Source organism: Phyllostomus discolor, chromosome 4 (genome assembly GCF_004126475.2).
Source record: "Phyllostomus discolor isolate MPI-MPIP mPhyDis1 chromosome 4, mPhyDis1.pri.v3, whole genome shotgun sequence".
In the NCBI taxonomy this organism is placed as follows: domain Eukaryota; kingdom Metazoa; phylum Chordata; class Mammalia; order Chiroptera; family Phyllostomidae; genus Phyllostomus; species Phyllostomus discolor.
The window spans coordinates 70,655,193-70,661,192 of NC_040906.2; positions in this window are offsets into that span (position 1 = coordinate 70,655,193).

A 6,000-nucleotide genomic window follows, 5' to 3' on the forward strand; every position below is an offset into this window, starting at 1 on the left:
AGCCAAATGACATCACTTGCCACTCTAGAAAGGAAGCAGCGTTCATTAATTCTAGAAAATTTCTTAATATCATGTTGTTGCATGTTCTTGCCCCACAGCTCTACACCTTTAAGAACACAGGTAGGTCATCCTGATAAGCCAAGGTTGGGCGTTCAATTCCCTGTCAAGGCACCTACAAGAAGGAACCAATGGATGCATAAATAAGTGGAACAAATCTATTTCTCTCCCTCTCCCTCTCTCTCCCTCTCTCTCTCTCTCATCCATCCTCTCTCTCTCCCTACTTCTTCTCTCTCTCTAAAATCAATAAATAAAATTTTTTTAGAAGAACGCAGGCAAGCTTCCTTCAGGGTTGTTGATGAAACTGACTGTTATGGGCAGTCATTTAAATTGCTTTTAAATACTCAATAATCATGTTATCAGAAGATTTCAACACCACCCCATGCCTGGGGGCACTGCAGGCAGTACACACAGAAGTCATCAGTGTACACAGAAGTCATCAGTGTATAGTTAGTTCCAATGAGCACAAAGAGCTCAATGCTGCAAGCTGCAAACAAATGTAATTTGCAAGTCAATTGAGTCACTCGAAGTCGGATGTGTTTGATTCGAGGAAGGTACAACTCTCTCTGGAATATTATTAAAATAACAAGATGAAGAAAGATTTGAAATAGAACAAGAAACATGTGGAGCCCCAGCCAACAAAACTTACTACTTTACCACCATCGGGCACTTTCCAGGAATGACCCAAGTAAGCCTATGGGTGAACTGAGATTATTGTCGTCGTCTGCCTGACCCTTTCATTACAGCTGGGTTTGGGTGGGTCACTGTACTGGCCAAGTCTTCCCCAGAAATGGGTCTTCACATGACCAAATAGGTAGCTCTCTCCATAGCCTCCAAAAAACTCAGCTTTAACTACTAGTCCTTAACTTGGAGACACCACAGAGCTTCATGAAAACTGTGAAAAGGAGTAAAGCAGAGAACTGAGGTATATAGCAATAACGGGGAAAACATTTTTTTAATATCTTCTTTCAAGATGTCTGATGAAATCAGCTGGCAAAAATGAGGGGTGTTTTTATTCGTTGGGTTTTTGGAGGGTTTTTTTTTAGCTTTATCTGCATAATTGCTTTTGATTGCATCTGCTAGGTCTTAACAGTGGCAGACCAGACATTTGGGCCCCTGTTCAGGGTCCACTGGGATCTCATTATAGCCCAAGGTTGATGGAGCTAGAAGCAGCCATCGAGCATGGCCAAGGCCACACACTCCCTCAGCTATTCTGGCTTGGAAGGAGCAATGGCAGCACCATAGAGAGCTGTGACAAGAGATTTCATTTTCACTGTGTTTTTCCACATAACACTTGAAAGGCATAACTGCTCTGAGAAGTCAGAAAGTGGGGAAACTGAGGCAGAGTTGAAGAATTATTTGCCCCAAATCAGAGAACTGATAGAGTCAACCGTCCCAGGGGCAGTGGCACATCCTTGTCAGCACAAGTGTTTGGGATTAGCACCCACAAAGATGCTCAATGTTCAATTAAAATTATTCTCAGCAAACACCTGAAAAAACCAACTAACATTTGTAAATCTCACGAATTACCAGTGCCTTTCTTTGTCAAGGATTTCCATTTCACACTTTTTATTGATACATTATCAAATTGATTACAAATACTTAGAGAATTAGGACTATCTGAAAGGTTTGAACTCTTAAAATTTTCCATTCTCAAGCATTAATGCTAGATCTACCTTCCCCATATAACTCAGTTAGACTAATAGATAAGACAAGGATCCAAATACCCATACTATTGGCAAACCAGAAAAAAATTTTCTGATATAACAAAACACTTTATATTTTTTCTCCAGTTATCAGGCATTGTATTAATGTTTTGAAAAACTAGACCTATTTAAAATCTAAGTGGATGGTTAAATATGTGATGTGAGCCTTCTTGCTGCTGAGGAAGGAGGCAGTTTTAAGGCACCACCGTGGTTGGTGACACCATGTACACACAAGATAGCACACAACATTCATTTCTGATACTTTGCCTCAAGCTCAGGGTTGGCAACTACCTCCCTAGACAGGGAGGATCAGAAGCTTCAAACTCCTTCCAAAATCTTCTGTGTCTCTGTATATCAAAGTTTTAAAGAGTATACAAATTAAGCTCCATGCAGAGCAACACATTTAAAGAAAAGAAGTTGAGGATTTACCCTAATATTAAGCCACCATTCTTATTCTAAAGATGCCCATCACATCCTTTTATAATTAAAAAAAGGAAATTACTAGCTTTAGAAAAGTTAAATAATTTGTATTTTCATGTTTCAATGACTAATTTGTTTTCATGTGTTCAATGACATAGATTTTTAAAGAATGAATATCCTTTTTGTTTTCTGAAATGAATTGATCTGTTCTAAATATACTGCTTTATTTTCAGTTATTCCAAAACCTGAGAGCATAATTATCTGAGCAGCAGGTCAAACAAAAACGTGGGTTATGGACATTTAAACTTTGACCCTAAGTAGCACTTGCCCTTCATGATGATTCATTTTATTTTTTTCCCTCTTGAAGTCTAATCTTTCATCCCTTCCCAGACAACCTATAATTCTACTCCTTTACCCTCTCTAAAATTACCCAAGTGTCGTCTGCCTTCGAGGTAGATTTACTACTCCAATGGCAGGAGCAGTGAAGGTCAGCCGAAAACTTTGGGTCCATCTGCCCGGGGACAGGGGATTCCTAAGTAATTTCAGCAGTCCCCAAAACTAATGACTGGTTTCAGTAACGCAATGACAGGCAAAGCTACTACCTCATTAGGGTGAGGAAGTTTGTTTCTTCACTGGGAAGAATTTGTTTGCTGAGTTTCTGTATATTATGCTAACTAACTGAGGGACAGAGTGAACACGACTGGCTCTGTAGCCCCCTGAGCAAGCCAGGGAAGACAGCAAAGACACAGGATCTGTGGGGGGAGAGTCATTGTTGCCCTTTAAGTGCACACAGCCTTAGGTCCTCACTCCCCATCTCTCACTCACTCTTCTCAGGGACATGCAGTGCAGCACCTGCGTTTTATCATTCATCATGAAACTTCTTCAGACTTCCTAACTTACCTTAAAAGGTTTATGAGATGATTTCAGCTAAGTCCTTCTGAGGGTTGGGCCTCAAACTAGGTTAATGTCCATAAACTTTGTGAGCTAGAAATTGACTCTTACTGTTAAAATCAGTTCTTCATCACCTGAGAGGGGTTTACCTGTGGCTACTTACAACTTGCTACTTGCCAGCATATCAGCCCATCAGACTTGGGCAGGAGGCGAGACTGGGGGCGGGAGGGCGAGAGTGTGAGCATACTAGGAGTTGGTATGTGTGCCTGTGACTCAATGTCCCTTCCTATGGAATTCCTGAGGCAGATATCGATGACCAATTCTTCAAACTTCACAAAGTCCATTTATGATTAACTCCTTAGTATTTTCCAGATCTTTGCCCCTACTAATTGCATATTTAAATCCTGAAAATAAAACTAGTCACAGATATGACACTATAATTTTGGACAGATCCACAGATATTTGATTATATAGTGGTCCTATTAATCAATTTTTAGTCTCAAGTGAACAAATATAGAAAGAAAAACATACCAATAGCATGGGGCAATGCTCTGGAATATCAAACGTTGAGTTCCTAGAATTTGGATTAATTTTGCAGTTGGCATCATAAAGAGCATTGTTCAAGTAACAGAGAACTGGGATTTCTCTGAGCCAGTACCATCTCCTTTTCAGCTTCAATTTATGGAATTAGGATCATTCAGAAAACACCAAATGAGCACCCCAAACACATGACTGACACATACATACTAAAGAGACATGATCTTCACTCTCAGGGAGCCCACAATTAAGCAATTTTCCATAAAACTGTCTTAAAAAACCACTCTCTTCCATTTCTTGGCCCCTGTTTACCATTCCCAAACAGTGATACTGCCTTTCTCCCTCAATCCGTATGAAGTCAGAAATTCTCAGCTTAGTATTGAAATGAACTGGCATTAGGAACAAAGAACTGCTTCCTTTGAAATCTCCACATCCTTCACTTTTATGTGCCTCTTCTCTAGGTTTTCACAAACCACATAGTCATTTCGTATTTTTCCTTTCCTTGTCTCAAGATGGATTTATGAAGAAATTAAATGATATGACCCCGGCTGGTGTAGCTCAGTGGATTGAGCCCGGGCTGCGAACCAAAGTGTCGCAGGTTCGATTCCCAGTCAGGGTGCATGCCTGGGTTGCAGGCCATGACCCCCAGCAACCGCACATTGATGTCTCTCTCTCTCTCTTTCTCCCTCTCTTCCCTCTCTAAAAATAAATAAATAAAATCTTTAAAAAAAAAGAAAGAAATTAAACGATACAATATCAAATAGATATTTGGCTATTTTGCTTGTATTTGTCCTCATTTTAATGTAAACCCCATTCCATTTAACAATAATTTTATATCATTGTGTTGGTGGTATGTCTACACCCAGAACACATGCAGAAGAGAAGTTGTTTTCTATATACTGGGCCATCACTTCACTAATTGCTGTTCTTGTTTGGAGCTACTTATGCAGGCTGGAAGGACATAATTTAGCCTGGCTTCCTTAAATAAGTTTCTGGCTCATTTTTCTTCCTTTATTCAAACTTGTTTCGACCCTTTTTCATTCTTCAGTTTGATTATTAATCATTCATTCTTGTTTTCCACCAAACTTAGATTAAATTTCTTAATAAAAATCTCCCAAATACTAAATCAGCATTTCCTGTGCAGCAAGAGACACAATCATTCACACTGTGGCAAGGATTTGCCATCTATCCACAATACATCTGCCTCCAAAAACAAACTCAGACATTACTTTTGTTGAATTTTATATTTTCGTTTTTGGCTTCCTCAGAAGCGCGGGATTTATTGCCCCATTACTATGATTTGGTCCCTTCTTCATCTTTGTGTTATTGACCCTTCCATCTATTCACTGATACAATTATTTTGCTTCAAAAATGGAGATAAATCTGCCCAAACTTGAGATGGAATTATAATTTATTCCTTTGGTTGACTTCCTTGATTAGTTTCTCACTTTTCTTTAAGAGTAAAGGGTGACTTTATACACCACCTCTTTTTTCTTGCTTGTCCACTAGAGTCAACATCCTAGAATAATTTCGTAAGAGTCAGGTAGCATTGGTTTCACATGCATTTTTCCAACCCCCAATAAATTCTGCACTAGTTCTCTAAGGTGTAATCAAGATAACCTTTCTAGTACTTGGCTAAGCAACGGAACCTTTCCTGAAGTTTTTCAAGGATGGGAATGAACATTTCTGGAGTGCTTTCCCTGCAGCTGTCATTAATACTACATTACCTTATTTAAGTTTTGCAAGCAGCCTCATGAATTACATACTGTTATCCCTACTATATAATAATAAACCTACGACCTCAAAGGTGAAGTAGTTTGCCAAAGTTATGTAGTTGCTAAATGGCAGAGATGGAATTAGTTAGTGCCCAAGTCTGCTGGACTTTCAAAATAGTTATTTTGTCCACAATAGACTATATTATTCTGTCTCTAAACAAAGTCTACCCTTTCACAAAACAAAAGAGCAAGACCTACCAACCCTTCTCTCTGTAAGCCAAAATAATAAACAAAATTTACATTATTTGTTAACCGCTGGCCATATATAATGCCCAGGTGAAGGGGGACAAGCAAGTCATCTCCTGAATATTCATGATAAAACGTCTTTATAAAATAATTTTCTATCTTTAACTCAAGTTTATTTAGACCTCTATCCAAAGTATCCTTACAATTTAGTATCATCACTAACTGGCTCCTGAATCTAGCTAAAACTTATTAGCTTGTTCTTGAACATTGTTGACTCTGAATGTATGTAGCATGTTTGAGTCTATAAAATAGCCATCAGCTATGAGAAGACAAAAAAAATTAAATTTGGACATACGGCTCATCTAACATTAAAGAATTGAATATGTATTTGAGAACATCTGAATCTTCAACTCCATCTCTCCACTTTC